The sequence below is a fragment of the Stegostoma tigrinum genome, unplaced genomic scaffold (assembly GCF_030684315.1).
Source record: "Stegostoma tigrinum isolate sSteTig4 unplaced genomic scaffold, sSteTig4.hap1 scaffold_91, whole genome shotgun sequence".
Taxonomy (NCBI): domain Eukaryota; kingdom Metazoa; phylum Chordata; class Chondrichthyes; order Orectolobiformes; family Stegostomatidae; genus Stegostoma; species Stegostoma tigrinum.
The window spans coordinates 184091-211451 of NW_026728816.1; the positions used below are offsets into that span (position 1 = coordinate 184091).

At 43.4% G+C, this 27361-nt stretch overlaps 2 long non-coding RNA genes across 3 annotated transcripts in view; both read right to left on the reverse strand.

The window, feature by feature from the left end:
- The window catches only part of LOC132209409 (uncharacterized), a 275322-nt gene that overhangs the window by 82042 nt on the left and 165919 nt on the right, over positions 1–27361 (reverse strand). The gene's annotated exons all lie outside the window — the stretch shown is intronic.
- On the reverse strand, positions 680–25888 carry LOC132209402 (uncharacterized). Its single transcript, XR_009445494.1, has 6 exons — positions 25802–25888; positions 14541–14742; positions 12385–12609; positions 5351–5436; positions 973–1130; positions 680–695 (listed from the first exon to the last, which is right to left on the reverse strand). It is a non-coding gene; the product is annotated as an uncharacterized LOC132209402 (long non-coding RNA).

The window sequence follows — 27361 nt, forward strand, 5'->3', positions numbered from 1 at the left end:
AGTAACACGCACCTTTTCCAAGATGGTCAATCTTAGAAATGTAGGAGAATAGTTAACCAAAAAGGTTCAATTACCCCGTAGAAATCCTGTCCAAATATGCATTTTAATTTACTAATTATGGACAAGAAGTTTTATCATTCATTTAGCAACACCACAGCAATCACTTTCATAGGATGCACACACACTGATTACAGGACTAATAAAAAGGCCTTTCTGTAAATTCCCAATAATTGCAAATTACAGAAGCAACCGCAAGTCGAGTTACAATCCGTTCTGAGCCACAGTGTCTGTGATCAATGCAACTGTGAACAAAATACCAAAAACATGCAGCATTCACCTCTCACAAAAATTAAGGTAAAGAAGTTGATACTTAATTTATCCTAATTACTTCTCTGGTCCATAAATTTGTTGGGATTTTTGACGATTTCAGTTGTATCATTTACTGACAGAGTTTCCAATAGAACATCGAAAGTTAAAGCTTTCTTTAAAAACTAATTCCCACTAACTTTCTGCTGGTTTGCACATCTCACCTGAAACCTACGATTGGGTACTCTTTGCAGATGTTACACAGCCTGATGTTTTGCAGTTTCAGCAGCTGCCACACGGTGTCGAACAGGCAGCCACACCATGGACTGAGGCTCCAATCTCATCCACTCGACAAAGCGTTCAACGTCAATCGCTGGTTTGTTCTGGCCCTGGAGGGAAATAAAAGATCAGCTGCATGATTAATTATGTCAAGCTTACGTCCGCTATCCTCAGTGATATGGTATCTCATACACTATCACTGGGGTTTCTGACATTGTTTTTTGTCATTAATCTAATAAAAACATTGACTACTTATCAACATGATAGCCTTGGATTCGTGGTGGTACATGTTAGCCTCTGGAACTAATTCAAACCGAAAATGAGCACAAAAATCATACTGGCAAGTGGACCCGCTTGACCTTATGAATTGGTGCAGAGCACACTTACATGTTGGAAGCAACTGCGGATACTTGGTTCAATGTTGCAGCCTCCAAATGAAGCTACCTCACCCAGCTGCCAAGGGATCTGGACTGCATCGTAAAGCAAAAGACTCAGGCTTCGTTGGTCACATAAATCTGTGGGTTCAGCGACTTGTTTGAAGAGATCTGCCAAAGTTATCCAGAAGAAAAATATTGATATTCCTCAACTTCAGGGAGGTAGTTGAGAGTTCAATACATCCAATACATCTTCCTCAATTGCCTTGTTTTGTAAATTATGTTGAAAGATTATTTTATGATCTTGATTGGCTATTTGCAAACAACTGTGGAAACAAAAACTTCTGTTTGTTTACAACAATGGACAATGTATGTTGTATGATTCTCCAAGGAAGTCATTTTGTCAATGTCTTTCTTGATTGTAAATCTCAAAACTCTCTGATATCTCCTCATTCATTTCACAGAGGTAATCTTTGTGTGGACCTGGAAAACATGGGCACTGTCCTCAATGAATATTTTGCGTCAATCTTTACAACGGAGAAGGACACTGCAAGTATAGATATCAGGGCAGAGGACCTCGGAACATCAGAGGTTAAGACATAGGGAGATGCAGCTGGTTTAGCAACTTTAAAAGTGGATACATCTGCAGGCCGAACTGAAACATATACCAGTTAGCGAGGGAAGTGAGGGAGGAGATATCTGGGCCCCTGGCAGCAATTTTCAAACCCTTGTCAATCACACGTGAAGTCATGAAGGACTATTAACATTGTCCCACTATTATCAAACGGACAGAGAAACAGACCAGGAAATTAAAGACCAGTCAGAATAATCTCAGCACTGGAGAAGCTACAAAGAGGCATTCTTAGGGGTAGAATGTACTTGCATGAATTAATCAGGGATAGTCAGTATGGATTTGTTAAGATGAGGTCACATTTCAGAAATTTGATCCAAATTTGAGGAGATGTTGGAAGATTGATGAACTTCTGCATTTGACGTTGACTGAGTAAAGTCCCCCTTGGCAGACTGATCAAGAAAGCAACAGTCAACGGGATCAAAGGCAAAGAGGCACACTGGAGCCAAAACTGGCTGAGGCAGAGAGCACAGGGTGATTGATGGTAGAGGGATATCTATTTGACAGGATGTTTGCTTTCAGTGGGGTTGTGCAGGGCTTGCCACAAGGGCCCTTGAAGTTCGTCATGTATATTCTTCATTTGGGCTTAAACACAATTTGTATGACCGTGTCGCTAGCAAATCACTAATTCAGTGAGGAGGATATCGGTGGAATGGTCATGTAAATAACAGCCATGGGATCAAAGGCAAATTGGCAAATTGGTTGACAGACAGGAAGAATAAACTTCAGGAGGAGATCAACAGACTGGTCAGCGGGACACAGCAATTGGAACTCAACCAGGAAAAGTGTGAGCTAACGAACTCGGGAGGGCTAACAAGGCAAGGGATCACACTATGAAGGGTGTGATCCTGGAGATTACTGAAAAAACCAAGATGCTGCCTGGGCTGGGGGTTCTCATGGAATCATCGAGTACAGAAGAGGTCCTACAGCCCACTAAGGCTGTACCTCTAAAAATACACTGCGACATATACTAGTCCCATTTTTACACACTGGACCATTCTCAAAAATATTATGACATTACAAGTGCTCATCCAAGTACTTTTCAAAGGTTGTACGGTTTCTTGTTTCAACTTCCCTCCCAGGCAATGCATTCCAGACCTTTACCACACTCTGGGTGAAAATGATTTTCCGCAAAGCTCCTCTAAATTTCCCGTCTTTCTCTTTAAAATTGTGCCCTACCGTTATTGATGCTTTAACTAAGGGGAACAATGCTTTCTACTCAACCTATCTATACCTCTCATAATCTTCTATGCCTCTATCAGGACCTCCACTCACCCCGCCAAACGTTCTCTGCTTCACAGAAAATAATCTGAATTTTTCCAGCCTTTCTTCACAGCTAAAATGCTCCAACACATGCAACATCCTTTTCATTCCCTCCAGTGCAATCACATCCTTCCTAATGGGTGGTGACCAAAACTCCACACGTGACTCCAGCTGTGGCCTAACCAAACTTTTAAACAGCTCCAAAGTGACCTCCCCACTCTTACAATCTATGCCACGACTGATAAACGGAGATGTCCTATATGTCTTTGTAACAACCCTTACTAGCCTGACCTGACCCCTTCAGGAATTTATGAACAAGTACCCCAGGATCCCTTTTCTCCTCTAAGCTTCCCAGTGTCCTGCTATGCATTAGATTTAGATTTAGGTTTTATTATCACATGTATTCAATACAGGGTACAAGAGTACAATGTCACCTCAGACGGTGCCATCTCAGGTACAAAGTACCTCGGTACGAAATTTTAGATGCAGATGTAGAAAATTTATCCATCCTTCTTTACTCAGAGTCGTAGGGGAGTGGAATGCAATGCTGGAGAGGGTAGTGGAGTCAGCCTCATTAGGGGCATTTCATCGGCTATTAGTCAAGCACATGAATGACAGTATAAGGTAGGAGTGGAGGTTAGATAGACCTTAGGATGACGGTAAAAGTTCGGTACAACATCGTGGGCTGAAGGGCCTGTACTGTGCTGTACCGTTCCATGTTCTATGTTAGGAAAATAAATGAATAAGTTAACAAGTTCAGCACGACAGTCTTCTTAATATAACAGTAGAAAAATAAAAACAAAAGTTTAAAAAGTCAAACATTACAGTCCTTTCTGAAGCCACGAGTTTGCAGACACTCTGAACGAGGGCTCCACAGTGACGGCTCGTATTCCCCTGTGCTGGGCTCAGGCCCGCCCATCCTTGCCAGTGGACTTCACTGCTGACGGCCGTTGCTGTCCTCCATCGGGCATGACAGGCTTTGCCACATTAAGTACTCTCTTATCTTATTCCTTCTTCAGGCTATATCAATTTTCCACTGACCTGCCCAACTGACCGATGCCAAGATTGGAGCAGACAAGGGGACCTGGTAAAGGTGTTTAAGATTTTGAAGGGCTTAGAAAGGATAACTGGAAGTTGCTTTTTCCATTCGTAGACAGGGGAGGGGAGTTGAGGAGAACCTATTTACCCCAGTGTGGTGGGAGTCCCGAGCTCACTGACTGAAACTGTGATTGATTCAGAAAGTGTCTGAATATTTAAGCAGTATTTAGATGTTCACTTGTGTTGCCGTAGACTCCAAGGCTATGGGCCAAACAGTCAAAAAGGAAATCAATGCCATGTGAGTTCAATGTAGACAGATCTTTGTTGAGTAGTGCAGGAACTACAGACCACATGGCCTCCTCTTGTGCAACAAACATCCATGAGTCTATAATTACACAGCTTTTCTTGGAGGTATTTCTCCACTTGACTGATTCTTTGTAAAAGCAAGGCTAACAAAATAAATCCTTTTTATTAAAAGCTTCCATCTCACTGAGAAAGCTTCAGGCCAATTTGATAATCTGCTCTCAAAAATCTGCTCATATTTTGATAGTTGGGACAAATTCTACTGTCATGGCTGACACAATCCACAACATTCGAAATCAATCAACAATATTCCAGAAAGATGATCATTTGCCTATCCGACCGATTTTAACTGATGCTTTTAAAAAAGAGAAATAAATCTGGATCTGTCAAAAACTAATCAGTTCTTCCTTTGACCATACCCATACGTACCAGCTTTCATGAAATATGCCCATCAGTTTGTGAGATACATTGTTGACAAACAGTACAACAAATGGGGAAAAACATGCCCTCACATTAAGTGTTATCACTGCTGCAAGTGAGCAGTAGAGTCATACAGCACTTCTGAATACTTTTCCCAGTATTCTAATGACGAAAACATTATTGGTAACAAAAACAGCAGCTAAGGTTAGTGTCTTTGAGAAACAATAGCATCATACATATGTAGCGCATCATTTATCTTGCAGGAATGTACTGTGCAGGATCTGCACAGACCAAGTTATGACTTAACATTCATAGTGGCAGTGACTAAATACAGAAATATACTAATACAGCAAACCTTTTGTTAAACAGCACCCGTGGTACCAGGAATGTGCTGAGTAATCAAAAATTCCAGTCGATCAATAGGTCCACACGCACAAAAAAAACACACACTCAATAATAGGAACATAATGCACAGGATATATGCATCACTGTTCTCCTTCATTTACAGTATAAATAACTTCAGTAATGAAGCAACTTTGCCTTAACTAAAACTTACTGGCAGGGAGCCTTCTCACTTGCACCCTCACCAGACATCACAGAGATTATGAGAATACAGTAAACATCTGGTGTATAATTTTTGTCAGTTTATTGAGTGTGCTAGTTTGTTAAACAAAGTTTACATACAGTTAAATCTACAGTTTACATGTGTATCAGCAATGATAGATTTAGTACTGACACTTGTATTTTTCCTCCAGATGATCCTTGAAGAGTCACGTCAAGCGAATTTTCAAAGAAAGCACTCTGATTCTTCCACTCATACCCCTGGAAAAGGAAGTTGCAGAATGTCATGACTGACTTTACTTATTTGAATACAGCATAACATACATAGAACATTGAACAGTACAGGCCCTTCAGCCCACAATGTTCTGCCGAACTTTTACCCTAAACCTCAGGTCTATCAAACCTCCACCCCTATCTTATATTACCATCCATATGCCTGTCTAATAGTCACTTAAATGCCCCTAATGAGGACGACTCCGCGACCCACTCGAGCTGAAACAAAGATCTCTTTGAATTGTCATTTGTCAGACATGTATTGAATCAAAAAACAAATTTCTCACTTCCATAGATTTCTACAGCATCTTAATATGATTTGTGAAGATTATACTCCACCCTTTCATTTAATAAATACAACTTTAAACAAAATGCCACTATATAGAACTTGTATGTTGGTATTTGTGCATATGCCATTTCAGTTTGTGTGATCTGTTTCGATGCAACGAGTGATAAACACTTTGATTGAAATGGTTGAGAGCAGTATATGTGAGATTTAATACCATGTTTAATCTACAGATAGTCCATCTGCAGGTAGCTATTCATGAGACTCAACTGACATCATGTCTCAGGGGAGCTTGTGATCTCTGGGTTACGTACTGTTTGACCATTGCCGACTGGTCACTAGTTGAGTGGAAAGAGAACTACTAGCTGCTATCCATTTTCAACAAGTGATCACGATAATCTACCTGCGTTTCAACGTCCCATCAACATTCAAGAATTATTGCTCGAAGAGGCTTCTGTCTAACAAATAGGAGCAGAATCAAGATCAGCCGTGTTGTTTTCCCTATCTGAACAAGCTGCCAACACCATACATAAAGGGACCGTCTTAATCATTCTTATACAATTAACTTTTACAATAGACAACAGGGGCAGGATAAGGCCATTCGGCCCTTCGAGCCAGCACCACCGTTCATTATAATTATGGCTGATCATCCACAATCAGTATCCTGTCCCTGCCTTATCTCCATAACCCTTGATTCCACTATCATTAAAAGCTGTATCTATCTCTTCTTGAAAGTGTCCAGAGACTTGCCCTCCACTGCCTTCTGGGGCAGAGCATTCCATATATCCACCACTCTCTGGGTGAAGAAGTTTTTCCTCAACTCTGTTCTAAATGCCCTATCCCTTATTTTTAAACTGTGTCCTCTGGTTCTGGACTCAATCATCAGCAGAAACATGCTTCCTGCCTCCAGAGTGTCTAATCCTTTCATAATCTTATACGTCTCAATCAGACCCCTTCTCATCCTTCTAAGCCATGTCCCGGTGCAGCTGCAGATGGACCTCTTTGCTCCGATACTCAATTCCTCTTGAAGGCCAGCATGCCATTGGCTTTCTTCACTGCCTGCTGTACCTGCATGCTTGCTTTCATTGACTGATGTACAAGAACACCTGCATCTCGTTGTACTTCCCCTTGACCTAACTTGACTCCGTTTCGATAGTAATCTGCCTTCTTGTTCTTGTCACCAAAGTGGATAACCACACATTTATCCACATTAAACAGCATCTGTCATGCATCCGTCCACTCACCTAGCCTGTCGAAGTCACCCTGTATTCTCATAACATCCTCCTCATATTTCACACTGCCACCCAGCTTTGTGTCATTGGCAAATTTGCTAACATTACTTTTCATGCCTTCATCTATATCATTAATGTATATTGTAAACAGCTGCTGTCCCAGCACCGAACCTTGTGGTACCCCACTGGTCACCACCTGCCATTCTGAAAGGGACCCGTTTATCACTAGTCTTTGCTTCCTGTCAGACAGCCAGTTTACAACCAAAGTCAGTATTTTGCCCACAATACCATGTGCCCGAATTTTGCTCACTAATCTCCTAAGTGGGACTTTATCAAAGGCTTTCTGAAAGTCCAGGTAGACTACATCCACGAGTTTTCCCTCGTCCATTTTCATAGTTACGTTCTCAAAAAATTCCAGAAGATAAGTCAAGCACAATTTCCCCTTCGTAAATCCATGCTGACTCTGACCTATCCTGTTGCTGCTGTCCAAATGAGTCGCAATTTAATTTTATAATTCTTTCCCACCACTGACGTCTGGCTAACCGGTCGATAATTTCCATTTTCTCTCTCCCTCCTTTCTTGAAAAGTGGGACAACATTAGCCACCCTCCAATCCGCAGGAACTGATCCTGAATCTAGAGAACATTGGAAAATGATTACCAATGTGTTCACGATTTCTAGAGCCACCTCCTTAAGTACCCTGGGATGCAGACCATCAGGACGTATCAGCCTTCAGACCCAACAGTCTATCCAACACCATTTCTTGCCTAATATAAATATCCTTCAGTTCATCCATTACCCTAGGTCCTTCAGCCACGATTACATCTGGGAGATTGCTTGTGTCTTGCCTAGTGAAGACAGATCCAAAGTACCTATTCAACTCTTGTGCCATTTCCTTGTTCCCATTAAATAAATTCACTCGTTTCTGTCTTCAAGGGCTCAATTTTAGTCTTAACCTTTTTTTTCCACACACCTAAAAAAAACTTTTACTGTCCTCCTTTATATTTTTCGCCAGTTTTCCTTCGTACCTCATTTTATTCTCTGCGTATTGCCTTTTTAGTTATCTTCTGTTGCTCTTTAAAAGCTTCCCAGTCCTCCGGCTTCCCGCTAATCTTTGCTCGGTTATACTACTTCTCTTTTATCTTTATAGAGTCCTTAACTTCTCTCGTCAGCCACGGCCATCCCTGCCTCCCCCTAGGATCTTTTTTCCTCCTTGGAATGAACTGATCCTGCACCTTTTGCATTATATCCAGAAATACCTGCCATTGTTGTTTCACTGCCATCCCGGCGAGGGTATTGAACCATTGAACTTTGGCCAGCTCCTCCCTCATAGCTCCCTAGTTCCTACAATACTGACACTTCCAATTCTCCCTTCTCCCTCTCAAATTGCAGATCAAAAATTATTGTATTATGGTCACTACCTCCTCACGGCTCCTTTACTTCGAGGTCCCTGATCAAATCCGGTTGTTTGCACAACACCAGATCCAGAATGGCCTCCTCCCTGGTAGGCTCCATACTGACTCTACATCTCCTGATTCTATGTCTCCACTCGCAAGGGACTGGAGATTTTATATTTCTTCACATTCATAATTTCATATTTTTTCACTATTTTTATTATTACTTCATTTCATATTTCTTTACTTCTGACTATCTTAAACACTACACATTGTCTTATGCTACATCAGTGACGACATTTCAAAAGTAGTTTAGCTGCCTATAAAGTACTTTTTAATGCCTGAGACCATAAAATGTGCTACATAAATGCAGTTCTTTCTTTTATTAACTGCTGTAGTTGTGTGTTTCTTTGCCAATGGAGGATTGGCTACAATTACGCAGAGTAACATAAGTGAAATACATTTCCATGACAAAATTCCAAACCATGGTTACTCAATTAGAATAATAAAATATTGGCTGTTTGCAACCGAACACTGTAGATGAGCGAAGGTCACTTAGTCAGTGAAGTACCAAATAAATATGTTCCCGACATGGAGAATACAAATGAAAACTACGGTAATGCTCACAGGAATTTGGACAATGTTCTATTTTATGATCACAGCAATGCCATATCATCAACACATGCTTTAATAGATAATAAGTCACTCTGCGATATTTATTCATTTGTTTTTCATTCTCAAGATCATCTTGGCAAATCCTGTGAACCGGGACCACTTAGTTAGGACTTAGTTAGCATTTTTTTCCACCTATAATATCCATGGTTTATCCATCTCCACTCTATGTTTGTCTGCAGGAAGATGAGTTGACAGGGGGTTTACAGTTTTAATTCATACAGATGTATGTCCAATGTTTGTAAATATCTGTCTGTAGCTAGAATCTATGCTGTTGTAATAAATAGGTATTCTTGTTAAGAACAGAAAAGTGAAAACTGCCGGGTTAGAAAGTTCCAGCTACGTGCTTACCTGATGGAAATGCATTGACTGTGATATTAATATATATAATTGTTAAATGAGAATACTGACGAATTTTGCTTATTGTTTCTGTGATGATCTAAACAATCCATTTGTCAACACTATAAAGTAGATATTGTTATTGTAAACACCCCTGAAAATGCAAAGAAAACTTCAAGAGGGGCCAAATAAGTAGTGTTGGGAAACAAAGAAATGGCAGAGGAACTGAACAAGTATTTTGCATCAGTCTTGAGGTTGGAAGGCACCAGTAGTAGAACTTTAAGGGAGTCTGAAGCAGAAGCGAGTGTGGTGGCCATCACTAAGGAGAAGGTACAGGGGAAGCTGAAGGGTCTGTGTGGAATTTGTACATTCTCTCCATGTCTGCATGTGTCTCCGCCTTGTGCTCTGATTTCCATCCACAGTCCAAAGATGTGCAGGCAAGGTGGATCAGCCGTGGCAAATGTGAGCTTGCCGGGAAACAGTACAGGGCTGGGTCTTGGTGAGATGTTCTTTGCGGAGATGGTGCAGACCCAATGGCCTCTTTCCGCTCTGTAGGAATTCTATAATTCCAAGAAGATGGTAAATTACATGGACCAGATGGACTGTCCCCCAGAGTTCTGAAGGAGGTAAGTGAGAAGACCATGCGGGCATTGGTGATCTTTCAGGAGTTACTGGAGTCAGGGTGGGTCCCAAAGGAGTGCAAAATGGCAAATATAACACCCCTGTTTAAAATGGAGGGAGGCAAAAGATGAGAAATTACAGACCTGTTAGCCTGGCGCTGGTCATTGGGTCAGATTTCAGAGTCCAATATTAAGGATGAGACCGGACAATGCTTGGAAGTACATGGCAATACTTGGAAATACATGGTAAATTGGGCTGAGAAAACACAACTTTGTCAAGAGAAGGTCTCTGTTAGATTCTTTGGGAATGTCACCAGTGAGTCAAAACCAAAGAGAGCCATTGAACTTTATCTATTTGGAATTCCAGAAAGCCTTTGGCAAGGTGACACACAGGAGTCTTCAAAATAAAAAATGAGCTTATGGTGTTCGGGAGTAGGTACTGGCATGGACAGAGGATCGGCTAACTGGCAGAATGCAGAGAGTGGCAATAAAAGGGTCTTTTTCAGGATGGCAGCCAGCAACTACAGGAGTTCCGCACTCATCAGAGATCAGACTACAGCCATTCATGTTATACATTAGCAATCTCGACAAAGGAACTGATGGTATTGTTGTCCACAGGGCGTTGTTGCTAAGTCTGCAGATGACATTTCGATAGGTGGAGAGGCAAGTAGTGTTGAGGAAGTGGGGAGGTCACAGAGAGTCTGTAGAGATGGGCAAGTACAGGCATAGACTATTTTCTAAATGGGGAAAGGCTTCAGAAATCTGAAGCACAAAGATGCCCCAGTTCAGGATTCTTTTAACATGCAGGTTCAGTTGGCAGTTGGGAAGGCAAATGCAATGTCAGCATTCATTTCAAGACGGCAAAAATATAAGAGCAGAGATGTATTGCTGAGGCTGTGTAAGGCTCTGGTTATCTTGCATTTGGAATATTAAGAGCAGTTTTTGGCCATCTATCTAAGGAAGGGTGTGCTGGCCTTTGTCAGGGTCTAGAGGAGGTTCTCAAACATAATCCTGGGGATGAAGGCACCGTCACGTGAGGAGTGGCTGAGAACTCTGGGTCTGTACTCGATGGAGTTTAGAAGGACGAAGGGGGTCACACTGAAGGTCAGTCAGGCCTGGATAGAGTGGACATGGAGATGATGTTTCCACGAGTAGGAGAGACCAGGACCTGAGGGCACAGCCTCAGAGTCAAAGGGACCATCTTTCAGGATGGAGGTGAGGAGGAATTTCTTCAGTCAGAAAGTTGTGAATCTGTGGAACTCATTGATGCAGAAAGCTGTGGAGGCCAAGTCAGAGTTGATTTCAGGCATAGATAGATATGTTCTTGCTTAGTGAGGACACAGGAGGTTGAGAATGACAGATCCCACTCAATGGGCTGAATGGTCTAAATCTGTTCTGAAATCTGAAGGTCTAAAACACTGGAATGTTAGTTCAGTGTTATTTTTATTGCACTGCAAGGACAGTATCTTTCCAAAAGACCTCACAAATTTTCCCACTCTGTTGTTGCAAACCGATTCAATCACTAGCAACAATGCTCCTATAGTGCCTCCCTCAGCCGACGCTAGTTAGTTCTACACTCATCGTAACTGCACGTGTTTGCCACCACTGAAACATCCCGGTATTACTGGCACTAGTGCCATGTTTAAAGGCTATTGTGAACCAGTAAAATACCCAGAATCCAGAACTGCCTTGTACAGTTCATAGCATTTGTCCCAGACAGGGCAGGAAAGGGGAAATTAGCACCTTATTTACAGTTAGGGACCTGGAGGTCCTGGTGGATGGATTGGTGCAGTGGAGGACTGTCCTCTTTCCCAAGGACAAGCACAGGAGGCCACAACACAATATTCGGCCAGACTCATCTGAGGCTGTCCAGTGTCAATGCAGTCTCAACCACCAAAAGAACCATACAGCAGTGCTGCAGGATCAGTGACCCCTGCTCCAATGGAAGAGGATCCTCATTGGTCTGTGCTACCTCACATTCACACTCTCTCTAATTCTGCACCACCCTTCAGCACAGCTCATGTAATACCATTCTCACCAAAGCATTCAATGTCTGTCTTCGCTTGCTCTCGTCTACTTGAGGCCCCAAGGCTATTAATCCTGTATGTTCTCTGTGCCTCTTGCTCTCACCCAGGAGACCTCACCTCCCTTCCCAAACATACATGAGCACTAACAAATGCACCAGCTCATTTCATCTCACTCAATTCCTCCCTTTGTTTCATTCCAGGAAAAACAGCCCACAGTAGGGCAGAAAGAGCCAACACAGGTAGTGAGGTGTCCAATGTTTGACTTCTCACAACCTATGACGACAGTGTCCTGACCATGGTCATTCTGAGCAGCCAACTGATTGCATCCAAGCCCCTCGAGTGATATCAGACAATGCCCTGGAGTTACCTCGATCTGCTGCCTGAAACTGCCTCGCTTGACTGGAGACCATTCCCCTCGGAACCTGAAGCATGACCATGTGGTTGGAGACAATGCAATGCCTTCTGTGCTTCTGCAGCTGGCACATACTGCAGGTGTGAGATCAACATATCACGGTGCTGAACGGCAACACATCCACTCCTTTGATTGATGACTGCTGACAAGCATGACAAGCTGTCTGGCTTGGTCTCGATGCTAAAACGTTAATCAACATAGTAGCGTTATGAGTCTGTCAGATGTGGCAGAGGGGCAAACCTTAAGAAGACAAGGCAAATGAAGACAAGGCAGAGGAGCTGTTAGCATGCATGCAGGGACACAATGAGAGTTGAGAGCTCAAGCAAGGTGTCCTGATGTGTAACGTGGCCCAATACACGAATGGGTGCCTGTCCCTGCATATAAAAGTGCCCTGGCAGTAGCACTGCAATGTGGGGGGCTGCTGCAATCCAGAATGCAGTAATGAAGTACAGAAGAGTACTGAAAGCAGATCTGTGATGTGCCATGATGTGCTGAGGCTGGAACATGTCACATGTCAAAACTGTGGACATGGGGTGCTCCTGATGGGTGTGGCTGCAGATGCTGCGGACTAGTGCCCAAGTTGGAGGTGCAGAGGAGCATTGAGCAATGTGGAAGCACCACACACCCACTCAGAATTTCATGTTGTTAATTCGGAGCATCCAGTTTCTGTCTGGCAGGTAGAAAAAGGGAATAAGTACTAATGAGGGTGGTACTGAGAAATAGTGCATGTCGTTCAGTGCTCCCTAGCGAGAATTTCAGCTCAATATCTACAACTTCCCTGGAAAAGGCAACATTTTGGTTTTGACATCCTGAAGCAGCTTGAGCTGCTATCAATATGAAGGGTACGCACCTAATGAAGAATGTCAAAATTGACAGTCGCAATAACGATTTAATATTGGAACACATCTCATGCAGACAAAGCTCAATTTTATATTAACGGTAAATTCAAGGTGATTGGGGTGGATAGGAGGACACCGAAAGTTTAACCCTGGACGTCCATTGCCAAGTCCATGAATTGTATCCAGCCTGGACTGAAAGAAAATAAAATTCTCTCCGCTTGCAAGGATTCCCCAATATACTGTCACAGTCCTAATACATTTCCAAGTGAAGTGCATAACATTATTCCTGAATGGAGTTTACTAAACAATCTGACTGAGATAAGCTGAACGACAATTAGTCTGGAAAATACCACAATGGCACAGTTAATGCCCTTCAAGATACTGGCGAGGTAAAAAATTCTCAGTTATGAGAGAGACTGGTATGCTGGGTTTGTTTTCCTTGGAGCAGAGGAGGCTGAGGTTGGGGTTGGGATCTGATTGAGGCAAAGAAAATTATGACAGGCACAGGCAGAATACATTGTGAGAATCCTTTCTCCATGGCACATGTGTCTAAGACCAGATGGCACAAGTTTACGGTGAGGATTAAATGCTTTGGAGGAAGTCTGAGGAAAAGCTTTTTCATCTAAAAAGTGGTAGACATATGGGGCACGCTGCCTGAGAGGGTAGTTGAGGCAGGTATTCTCAACATTTAAAAAGCATCTGGGATGAGCATTTAAAATGCTCGGTCAAGTAGGCTGTGGAACAAGTGCCGATAAATGAGATTAGTGCAGCTTGGTGTATGTTGGGAGGCATAGACACAGTGTTTCTATGCTGTACGACTCTACGAAATTGAGGGTCACATAAAAATTTATTCTACATCTGGCCGTTTATTCCTTGACATTAACTGGATGATGTTCATATTGTGTACTTTATACACATCTTTCTCCAGCACTAACATTTGTCACCGTGAAGAGCATTACAATCAGAGTGTCAAGATGTCTACATGATCCTGTACAGATCTGACCAAATGGATTCCAAAGTATATCAGTTTCAATTTTACGATTTAAAACAAAAATCGCTAAAACTTTCAACTACTTTATCTGTTTAAGTGAAATGAAATTAGAACATACTGAAACCTTCTGTCAACAATACCAGGATTGATTTTAATCAGTCGACAATCTTCATCTTCACTGAACGGATCATGTACATATCAAAATCCAATATGTCGGATGCAGTTTAAATGCACCTTAGGAGAATCTAAACATACTACATTAAAGTGTAAATCATACATACGTATCAAATACGTTCAGCAGCCAGTTCAGACACATGTCGACACAGAGTGGCACATTGACCAAGTCCTTGTGGTTTTGTTCCAAAACATCATAAATGGACGTTAAACAGTTGATTACTTCAGTCACATTCAGAAGTTGCTCGGTTTGTGTCAATTTGTGTTGATCAAAGACGCGTTGCGCTGTGTGCAACTCCAACAGATCCACTACAAAGGAGGAAGAAAACTTACTTTGATTACAGTTTTAACTTATTGAGCTATCAAATAAAATTAATTCCTGTATTTGGCCTAGAAATAAATACAATGATTCACAAAAGTACTCTGGAATGAAGGAAACAGGCCATTTCCTTCTCAAATGCACGATGTCAAATCTAACTAGGGAACCGTCAGTGATAATGTATGGTTTAGAAGGGGTGGACACTAGGAAGTTGTTTCCGTTAGGCAGGGAGACTAGGACCCGTGGGCACAGCCTTAAAATTAGAGGGGATAAATTTAAAACTGAAATGAGACGACACGTCTTCAGCCAGAGAGTGGTGGGCTTGTGAATTCATTGCCGCAGATTGCAGTGGAGGCCAGGACGTTGGATGCCTTCCAGGCAGAGATCGACAAATTCTTGATCCCAAAAGGAATCAAGGGCTAGGGGGAGAATGCAGGGAAGTGGTGTTGAAATGCCCATCAGCCATGATTTAAATGGCAGAGTGGACTTGATGGGCCGAATGGCCTCACTTCCACTCCTATGTCTTATGGTCTTATGATGCTGGTCATATTCTGTCGTTTGGTTCAGTAATTTCTGCAGAACAATGGTGGAGGAACAGTAGCTTTGTATGTTATGAAGCCCTCCTTTATATTTATGAAGCAGGACTCAGTACAATTTAAACTAAAACATCCATCTCTTTCAACCGACGTGCATTCTCACTACACCCAAATCCAAAGTACAAACTAATTGGCTCTTTACTCGTTTCAAATAGTGGATCTTACAACCCCTATTTCACTGCTGGTAATCAGCATTCATTTAAATCACACTAGGTTGCAGCTATGAAGTGTGTTAATCACACATTCTTGTTCATTTTAAAAAGGCGCTCTGTTACCTCGGTTTTGAACTAGATTTCTCTTGTAATTTTGCTCCTTTGTCATACACATGGTATGTTCTACAGCATCTACCAAAAACAATTAGTAGTTAAACAAGTATCAATTCATTTTAGTTCACATGATGCCAACAAAATCTGGCAAACATGGTCAAAACATGGAATGCCAATCGAACCACTCCAAATACAACAGAACCTCCATAAATAAAATCTAATGGCAATATGAGGAATGAAGCTCCCAGAGATATGCATTCATCTGAGTGAAATCGTTGATTTTCTCGGCTTCTAACCCTTTCACAGGCAGAGAGATCCTGGCCCATGAACGTTCACTGCTTGAAAAAAATTCCCCTCTACATCGCCCTACATCTTTTCCCCAAAACATGAATGCATTCCCTTCTCCTTGTAACATCATCCACCAGCCATGGGAACACAGCCTCTCCACGTTTATCTTATCCCAACCAATCATAATCCTTTATGTCTCCATTAACTACTTATTAATCCCCTGTACTCCAATGAAAATAGCATTAGCTAAATTTGTTGATAAAATGTCACAATCCTAAAACAGGTTGGGTAAATTTCATCATTATTACTCAATACTACCAAAATTATTACTCTTGAAGTTTAGTCCCAGATTTGGGTGCATCATTCCAGTCCTATTTCAAGGTTCAGGATAACTTCTTCGTTTTAGCACTGTACGAGCTCCATTATACAGCCCCATCCCACAAATACAAAGGTGGGAAGGAGCACATAAAATCTGGAGGGCACTTGTGCGTACATGTGTGGAACTTCTGGGGAACTGTCAAGCAGCCTGCCTATCCTTTGGCCTGCTGAGATCAATTGATGGCAATTTATTGCGTAAGGAGATAGATGTCAATCAGGAAGGCAGTGAGCTTTACATGCACAATCCAGCCTCGAAAAACTGAGTTGGTAGGGGATCCTCATCCACAGGCCCCTTGGCCTGATCCAAGGCACTTCACACCCTTAAACTCTCATCCAACGTTTCAACATCCCCGAACAACCCTCGATCACTCCGAACCTCTCGTCCGGGACCTGCCATCCAGCCATCAGCAACTTCAGACTCTTCTGGGCTCTAAGTGGCCAGGAGTTCTACAAGGTAGAACTTCCATCAAAGAGGCGCCCCATGTCCTGCCTCCAGCCATTTAATGCTGCAGGGCAGCTGTGAAGAGCATGGGCAGGGTCCCATTTGGCATTTCAACTGGGAGACACCTGAGCAGGAGTGGGGGCAACAGCACCATGTCGAGTACTATTCACCAGACCAAAACTTCCATATCCTCAGCATTCTCTCCAATGTTCTGCCAATTCAACAGTCAGTGCCCAAGGTTAGTGGGAAACCAGAAATAAGGAAAGATTTCAAAGTCGAGAAATAGAAAAGAAACTGACAATAAGAGCTTATTTAAACAAATGAAAAGGAAGGAAGAAGTCAAAGTGAACGCAGATCCCTTAAAGAATGGAGGCTGCAAAAATAATAATGGGGAATCAGGAAATGGCAAATGAGACAAATAAATGCTTCATGTCAGTCTTCACAGCAAAAGGCACAAATACCATCTCAAAACTATTTAGTGAACAAAGAGCAAAAAGCAGACAAGAAATATCACCAGAGAAGAGGTGCTCGGGGAACTAATGGGGTTAAAGGTCGATAGGTATCTGGGACCTGATGTACTCTGTGCTAGTATATTAAAAGATGTAGCTAGTGCGGCCTGACTTGAAATACTGCGTGCAGTTCAGGTCGCCCCATTACAGGAAGGATGTGGAAGCATTGGAAAAGGTTCAGAGGAGATTTACCAGGATGTTGCCTGGTCTGGAGTGAAGGTCTTACGAAGAAAGGCTGAGGGACTTGGGTCTGTTCGCATTGGAGAGAAGAAGGTTAAGAGGGGATTTAATAGAGACATACAAGATGATCAGTGGATTAGATAGGGTGGGCAGTGGGAGTCTTTTTCCGAGGATGATGACTTCAGCTTGTACAAAGGGGCACAGCTACACATTCAGGGATAATAGATTTGAGACAGATGTCAGAGGCAGGTTCTTTACTCAGAGAGTGGTAAGGGCGTGGATCGCCCTGCCAGCCAATGTGGTTCACTCAGCCACATTCGGGGCATTTAAACAGTCCTTGGGTAAGCAGATGAGCGCTGATGGGCTGGTGTAGCGGGGTGGGCTTATATTAGTTCACTGGTCGGTGCAACAACAAAGGCCGAAGGGCCTGTTCTGCGCTGTATCGTTCTATGTTCTAACCCCCCACCAGCACTCATCTTCACTGGTTTCATCCTCGCCGCTTCGAACTGTCTGTCTCCTCTCCAACTATCTTCTCAGCTATCCATCTTCAATCCGCCTCCCCCTCTCTCCATATTTATTTCAGAATCCCCTTCCCCTGCCCCATTTCTGAAGAAGGGTCCAGATTCCAAACATCAGCCGTCCTGTTCCTCTAATGCTGCTTGGCCTGCTGCACTCATCCAGCTCTACACCTTGTTTCTTCAGATTATCCGGCATCTGCAGTTCCTACTATCTCTGAAGAGATTTTCTTTCTCTTCTCCCACAGCAGTCTTGGAAACAACTCATATGGGCGTGGGGATTTGTTCACTTTTAAACCAGCCAATAATTTCAATTTCACACTGCATCTTCCTGCTTTATAGACATCAATGCTCCTCCTTGAAGGGAGGACAGATGGGAGGTACTTGTCAACTGTATCGATGCCCTTCAGTTCTGAACACAGATTGCCCCATCACCCTTCGTACACCCCGGTTTCTAATTGGCCCTACTCTTTCCCTGGTTATTCTCCTGCTTGATATGCCTGCAGAATATCTTGATATTCTTTCCAATCTTGGCCACCACCGTATCTTCACACTTCATTTTTATACGTCACTAGTCATCCATTCATTTGCTCCCTTTGCACTTGTCATAAACATGTCCTGAACATTCCTCAAGATCCAGGGTTCTCCAGGCTTGTTGATCATAAATTTCACCCAAAACGGAACATAGCTGGCCTTTACTCTCCCAGTTCCTTTTCTGCTGTAGATTCGCCCTCAACTAACTTCCCAAAATATTACACCCAGATCCTGCCTTGTTTCAGTCAAATATGCCTTACCCCAAACCAAAAACATTTTTTTTTAAACAGATCTCCTCTCCCACGTTGAAAAGTCTGTTGTCATGGTCACTATCACTAAAGCACTTAGCCACTGTCACCTTGAACACTGCCTTTGTGTCCCAGAAGTAGGTCCAGCATTGCACCGTCCCTTACAAGCTCGTCTACATGGTGATGTTAAATAATCTCTCAAATGTATTTAAAGAATTATTTCCCAAGTCAAACTTTTATGTTATCTCAATTAATGTTGTGCAGTTGAAATCCACTAATATAATCTTTATATTATTATTTTCTCACCCCTCAGTGAATTACCTGCTCTTCAATTGCCCACTGCTTGGAGGCCGACAGCTTAAATTCCTCACCACATTAGCAAACCCTTGTGCAAGGATTTTGGTTCCTTTCTGCTTCAGCTGCAGACCAGCCAACTTGTAGAGGATATACCATCCCCACAAATTGTCCTTCAGATCCATGTGTCTAAATCCCTCCCCAAACACAAACACTTGAGCCAAGCATTCATCTGTTTTCTTCCCCTTTTTCTTGCCTTCTCAGCATGTGGCACCAGGAATAATCCAGAGATTGCAACTTTAGAGGTTCTGCTATTTAATCCACTGCCTAGCTCTCGGAACACTTGATGCAAGACCTCATCACTCATCTTACCAAAGTGTACATCGAGCTGCGTCTTACAGTCCTCCTCCTTCAGGATATTTTTAATGACATTGTTGATCTGGTTAACACGCCATAATGGAGTCACATCAATGACTGTGAAAAATCTGGTCCACCCAGATCGTCGCAATGGGCAAAAAAGCACACCAATGTCTCTACTTCCCAGGAGGCTAAGGCAATTCAAATATAAAGGGCAACTTTCATTGATGTACCAGAGAAAGCATCCTATCTGGATGCATATCATAGCATGGTTTGGCAACTGTTCTTCCTAAGAAAACAACAGACTCCACAGTCATGAACACAGCACAGTGCATCATGCAAATCAGCCTTCCACTCATTGATTCCACCTATACTTCCTGCTGCCTCGGGAAAGCAACTGACATTATCAAAGGTCTTTCTCACCCGCCAATTACACTCTCTTCTACCCTTTTCTGAAGGGAAGGTGTCAAAAAGTTTGTATTCATGTGTGAACAGATCCCAGAAAAGCTTCTTCACCACTGTTATTGGACATCTGAATAGAACACTTAAAATTTTAAATCTAATTTTGATCTTGCTCTCTGTGCATCTTCTCTGTTGCTGTCATTATGTTCCATTTCACTAATGCACCTTGTATGGTATGATCTGTCTATACTGCATGCATCACAGAACTTTTCACTGTACCTAGGCACATGTAATAATGAATACTCTAAATCAAATTGACTGTGTGCAAGAGAGAGGTGAACATATGATTGTGTTCAAGAGTGCAAAGACAGTGCACGAAAGTGTGAGCGTGCGCAGGACAGAATGTGTGCGCCAGTGACTGTGCTCAAGAGTGTGTAAACGAGAGTCAGCACAAAAGCGAATGTAACAGCATGCATGAGGCAGTGAGAGTGTCTGTGAGAGCGAGTGAGCTTGAGAGCAAGTGAATTTGTAAGCCCAAGTGTGTGAGGGAGAGTTTTGTGTGTGTGTGTCTGTGTGTAGTTGAGAGTATGAACATTGGCAAAAGATCCTGCGAACAGGGCATGCAAGTGTGCCACGGAATGTGTGCAAGACCATGCATGATTGTATGACAGTATGGAGTATGAATGAGTGAGAACGTGACTCTGTGTGTGTGTGTCTGTCCGCGTGTGTCTGTCCGCGGTCAGTGTGTGTGGATAGTATGTTTGTGCATGAGGGATAGGATATGCATGTGCAACATAGTGTGACTGTGAACTTCTGTTTGTGCCTGAGTGAAGTGTTGGGGGAGAATAGGGAGAGGAGAGATCGAGAGAGCGTATGTGAGAGAGATGAGATGAGGAGAGGAATAAGAAATGATGAGTGGTCAATACCTGGAGGGAAAAAAGAACAGTGTGTGAGTGTTAAGAGAAGCCGCTGGATAGAATATGGAGGCTAAAATAGTATCAGAGATAATGGGAACTGCAGATGCTGGAGAATTCCAAGATAATAAAATGTGAGGCTGGATGAACACAGCAGGCCAAGCAGCATCTCAGGAGCACAAAAGCTTCATGAATGGTCTAGGCCCGAAACGTCAGCTTTTGTGCTCCTGAGATGCTGCTTGGCCTGCTGTGTTCATCCAGCCTCACATTTTATTATCTTGGAATATGGAGGCTATTGTTTTACTGATGGTACTGAATGAAAAGCAAGTGACACCTCTACTTGTTAGGGGACAGGAGATGTGCATTAGAGAAGGAGATACAGTCAAGCCTTGTTAGAGACAGCAGACACATTGAAAATGCACAGAAACTGAAATTAAAGCTTTCTTGTCAATGTGTCAAGAGGTGAGACAAATATGACGGGCTAATATTGTACCTTTGTGCTCAGTAAAATCATAGAATCATGAATCAGAGAATCCTTACAGTGTGAAAACAGGTCCGTCAGTCCAACACATCCACACTGCCCCTCAAAGCATCCCACCGAGACCCATCCACCCATAACTCACCTAACCTACACATCACTGAACTCCTTGGGAAATTTAGCATGGCCAATCCACCGAACTTGCACGTCTTTTGACTGTGGGAGGAAACTGGAGTACCCAGAGAAAACCCATGCGGACACATGAAGAATGTGCAAACTCCACACAGATAGTCAAAGGGTGGAATTGAACCCAAGTTGCTGGTGCCGTGAGGCGGCAGTGTCAAGCAGAGCCCCTGTGCTCTTTATTATGCCAATTAAGCTGCAAGCATTATTTTTAAAGGAAGGAAACGTACCATCGTCACAGGATGCCAGTGCTTTCAATTTTCTATCAGCTTTGAGAACTTTATCCATGTCTGTCTTGACAAGGGCAAGGTGATGGCAATGGTGTGAACAGCAATTTGATTCACTCTAAATCAACTATAACACTAATTTCCAAAACTTTGAAAACTCAATGTCCTGTTTTTCGAAGATGTCTGCATGTTCCATGGAAAATCATGTATTTTCCACTGCCTACCAGGCCAATCATTTCTTCACTCTGATCTCTGTCTCTCTCGCTCTCTCTCTCTGTGTCTTGCCCTCTTTGATTTCTGTAATTCCCGCCCTCCCTACCCTCAGCTACCTGTACTCATATGCTCGAGGCTTCTCCAATTTTCTGATGTTCATGCTAAAGCTTTAAGATCCCCGCACTGAACGTCAGCAAATTTTTCCAGAAGCCTCAAATGACTGCTGCCCAGTGGCTCTTACATCCATTTTCATCACTATGAAGTGCTTTGAGAGGTTGGTCATGGGTCACATCAACTCCACCCTCCCACATTACCTTGATCCACTGCAATTCACCTACTGATGCAGCAGATCCATCGTCGATGTCCTCTCTTTGGCTTTACACACATCTCTGGAACGTCCAGATAACAAGGGCATCTACATCAAGCTCCTACTTATTGACCACATCTCCACCTTCAATACCCCAATGCCAAACAAACACATCTCCAAGATTTTGAGTAGGATTAATTTCTTATATTTTTATGCCAATTATATGACTGAATTAATTAAGTCGATTTAATTTTCAAACAAGTCTAGGTTTCTTTGTATTTCACCAGAGTCCAAATGTAAATTTATTCACATGCAAATTACATGAATGGCTTCAACATACAAGGAAACTTGATGTAGCAAAGACACCTAACATGTGCTGTCTCCATGATAACAAGGTGTCGAGCTGAATGAGCACAGCAGGCTGAGCAGCATCAGAGGAGTAGGAAAGCTGACGTTTTTGGTCCAGATCTTTTGTCAGGAATCGGACACAAAAGAATCTGAGATAACAGGTGTAGAGCTGGATGATGCTGCTTGGCTTGTTGTGTTCATAAGACCATAAGACAGAGGAGTGGAAGTAAGGCCATTTGGCCCATCAAGTCCACTCTGGCATCTGAATCATGGCTGATGGGCATTTCAACTCCACTTCCCTGTACTCTCCCCATAGCCCTTGATTCATCCAGCTCTACACTTTGTTATCTTAGACTCCCCAGCATCGGCAGTTCCCACTATCTGTGTGGTCCTCCTCTACGTCAGGGAAACCAAGCGGAGGCTTGGTTCACACTAAACAACTGCACCTCCCAGTCGCCAACCATTTTAACTATCCCTCCCAATCCTCAGATGGACTGTCCATCCTGGACCTCCTGCAGTGCCACAACGATGGCACCCAAAGGTTGCAGGAACAGTACCACTTATTTTGCTTGGGAACCCTGCAGCCTAATGGTATCAGTGTGGATTTCACAAGCTTCAAAATTTCCCCTCCCCACCTACATCCCAAAACCAGCCCAGCTCATCCTCACCTCCCTAACCTGTCCTTCCTCCCACTTACCCACTCTCCCACCTCAAGCCCTACCCCCATCTCCTACCTACCAGCCTCATCCCACCCCCTTAGCCTGTTTGTCCTCCCTGGACTGACCGATCCCCTCCCTAACTCCCCACGTACACTCATCTTGACTGGCTCCATCCACCGCCTCTTTAACCTGTCTGTCTCCTCTCCACCTATCTTCTCCTTTATCCAGAGATAATGGGAACTGCAGATGCTGGAGAATCCAAGATAACAAAGTGTGAAGCTGGATGAACACAGCAGGCCAAGCAGCATCTCAGGAGCACAAAAGCTGACATTTCGGGCCTAGACCGTTCATCAGAGAGGGTGTTGGGGAGAGGGCTCCGAAATAAATAGGGAGAGAGACGGGGAAGCGGACCGAAGATGGAGACAACAGAAGATAGGTGGAGAGGAGAGTATCGGTGGGAAGGTCGGGAGAGGATAGGTCAGTCCAGGGAGGACGGACAGGTCAAGCAAACAGGATGAGGTTAGTCAGGAGGAAATGGAAGTGCGGCTTGAGGTGGGAGGAGGAGATAGGTGAGAGGAAGAACAGGTTAGGGAGGCGGGACAAGCTGGGCTGGTTTTGGGATGCAGTGCGGGGAGGGGATGAGTTGGGCTCGTTTTGGGATGCAGTCGGGGAGGGGAGATTTTGAAGCTTGGGAACTTCACATCGATACGATTGGGCTGCAGGGCTTCCAAGCGGAATATGAGTTGCTGTTCCTGCACTCTTTGCGTGGCACCATTGTGGCACTGCAGGAGGCCCACGATGGACAAGTCGTCTGAGGAATGGGAGGGGGAGTTAAAATGGTTCGCGACTGGGAGGTGCTGTTGTTTATTGCAAACCGAGCGGAGGTGTTCTGCAACGCAAACATGAGATTTTTTTCTTCTAGCTTGCACTCACTGGAGCACTGCAGCAAGCCTGAGACAGAGATTTTGCCCAGGGATCATGATGGAGTGCTCAAGTGACAGGCAATTGGAAACCTGGGGCCATTTTTACGGACAGAATATAGGTGTTCTGCCAAGCGGTTGGTCAGTCTGTGTTTCGTCTCCCCGATGCAGAGGGAGACCATATTGTGAGCAGTGAATACAGTAGACTAGATTGAGTGAAGTGTGGGTAAATCGCTGCTTCTCCTGGAAGCCTTGGATAATGAAGCCGGAGGAAGTAAATGGACAGATATTATGCCTTCTGTGGTGGCATGGAAAGTGCTGTCGGGTAATGGGGAGGTGTTGCGAATGTATAAAGAGTGGACTGAGGTGTCCTGACGGAATGGTCTCTGCGGAAGGCTGACAAGAGAGGGGAGGGGAATATTTGCCTGGTGGTGGAATCTTGTTGGAAATCATGGCTGATGTTCTTCTAGATGTGGATATTGATGGGTTGGGCTTTGAGGACCAGTGCACATCATCAGGGGGGAGGCCAAAGTGTAGGAGATGGGTTGGACACAGCTGAGAGCTCTGTCAACCACGAACGCAAGGAATGCTCAGTTGAGGAAGAATGCAGACATTTCAGAATCCCTCCAACAGAAGACGAAATCATGAGAACAAGTGGATCTGTCTGGACAGTCCTGTTTGAAGATTATGGGAACTAAGACTACGTTGTTTGTCATAAAGGCTATGGTTGAGTGATCATATTCAAACTGAAGAGACCAACAATGTGAGATTGGAGAATGGGTGGAGAACCATGCCTCGAGAATCCCTCTGCGGGTCTATGCTTGGCTTGGGCTACTATGGTTACCTTGTCCCAGTTTCGTATGAGAGGCGTGATCCTCCACCCATAATGCAGCCAACAAACAGATACAATTGGACCCCCACATACAAAACCATACAGATCAAAACCCGAAATGACAGTACTCATGGTAACTGACCGGACAGTATAAATTCCAGACAGAGTAGAGTAACATTGTTTCGCTGGAGGCTCTACTGATGATGTCACACATCATGGTGACGAAACGTCTCAATGAAAACAAGCCAGCTCGGCGAGCAAGTTAACAACCTCAATCAGAGAGCTGGCTGTTTTGAACTACCTTGTTCAAGTGTATCATTTTGGATCTTGAATGTTAAATCTCGCTCCAACACAGGGACGGAGGATTGCTGTTAACAGCTGCATTCTAACTAATTCATATTGAATCATTGTTTTGACCAGTCCAGAGATGTGCAGGTTAGGTGGATTGGGAATGCTGAATTACCCACAGTGCCCACATACGTGTAGTTTAGGTATATTAGCCGTGGGAAATGCAGGCTGACAGGGATAGAGTTGGGAATGGGGATGGGTCTGGGTGGGATGCTCTTTGCAAGGTTGCTGCGGACTTGTTGAACTGAATGGCCTGTTTCCACACCGGGGATTCTATAAAACCAGGTTTTACTAAATTAGTGAGAGAGTGAGTTTATCAATTGCTCAATGCAAGAAGTCAGAAGGCACCACAAATACACACAAGTTAGAAACAAGAAATTAGCTCAAAAAACATAACCGTTAAGAGGGATACGGATAGTTCAGCCTTTGGATTGTTTGTGAAGAAAAGAAAGTGGGATGTTGTGGCCACTAAGTTGGGCGATCCCCGGAATGCTTATGTGAATTCAGCAGTTAATTTTGAGATTCTTATTGAAATTCTTTTGACCTTGTTTCCTTTTTGACATTGCCCTGGTTTGCAGAGCTCAGAGCAAGAGATTGTCTTTTCTTCTAACCTGCAGCAGAGGCCTATGAAATGGCTGTCCTAGAACTGCGACCTCCACAACTCCACAGACCACACGAGCAGAGTCGCCCAGGAATACACACGATCTGACATTCAAGAACTATTGAGATAACAATACTCAGTGTGGGATTGCAAAAGACAGCATGTAGAAACAGAAAACAGCTGTAAATACTGTCAAGAGGTGAAATAAAGTTATAGAGCTAAATTAATGGCTCTTTGCTTACGTGCTCATTGTATTCAGAACAAAATCAACAAATTAATAGCACACATACAGGTTGGCGGGCATGATTTGAGAGCTATTTCAAAGACATGGTTATAAGGAGATCAACACTGGAGGTAAATGTGCAGGGCTACGTGACATTCCAAAAAGACAGGCAGGAGGGAAACTGACTAAGCGATGAAATTACTGAGAGAACAAGAAACAATCTTCAATCGGAAGACGTAGAATCCAATTTTATTTATTTGTTAATGGGAGGAGGACATCACTAGCTACGCAGTGTTTATTGTCCATCCCTCGTTGCCCAGGGGACAGTTCAGAGTCAATCATATGGCTGTGGGTCTGCAGTCACAAGTAGGCCAGACCTCGTAAGGATGGCAGTTTGCTTTTCTAAAGGACATCAGTGAACCAGGTGGGTTTTTCTGACATTTGGCAATGGATTCATGGTCATCATTAGATTCTTCATTCATGATTTTCTATTATATTCAATTCAAATTCCACCATCTGCTGTGCTGGGATTTGAACACAGGTCCCCAGAATGTTATCTAACTCTCTGAATTAACAGTCCAGTAATACTACCACTCGGCCATTTCCTCCCCAATCTTGGAACAAGAAAACCTGTAGCTGACTCCCACATGGGGAAAAACACTGAACCAGGAGCTTCTTCAAACGAGGTGATCGCCTCTTCTTACATTTTAAGATAGCTATGAATTATCAGGACTTTGTGGGAAGCTACTAAATTGGGGGAAGGAGTATCAGGTAGGAGCAGAGCAGTATTAATTGGGAGGAGCTTTTATTGTACATGTCGACATTTGATACGTGGAAGTTATTTAAAGACCTACTGATCAGCGTTCAGATCTGGCCTATTCCAGGAAAGGAGGAATGACAAGGATGGCAATCTAAGGACATATGGACATAAGAAATAAAGCAGGAGTAGGTCATCTGTCTCTTCCAGCTCGCTCCGCCATTCAATAAGGTCATCACTGATCTTTTTGCGGACTCAGTTCCACTTACCCTCCCATTCACCATAATCCTCAATTCCTTTCCTGTTCAAAGATCTATCTGTCTTGGCCTTTAAAACATTCAACCAGGGAACCTCAACTGTTTCACTGGGCAGAGAATTCCACAGATTCACAACCCTTTGGATGAAGAAGCTCATCCTCAACTCAGTCTTAAATCTGTTCACCCTTATTTTGAGGCTGTGCCCCGGAGATGTACTTTCACCCATCAGTGGAACCAACTTCAGTGCTCCTTTCCTGTGTATTTCTTTCGTAATTTTAAAAGTTGCTATTAGAACATCCCTCATTCTTCGAAGTTTCAGTGAGTGCAATCGTA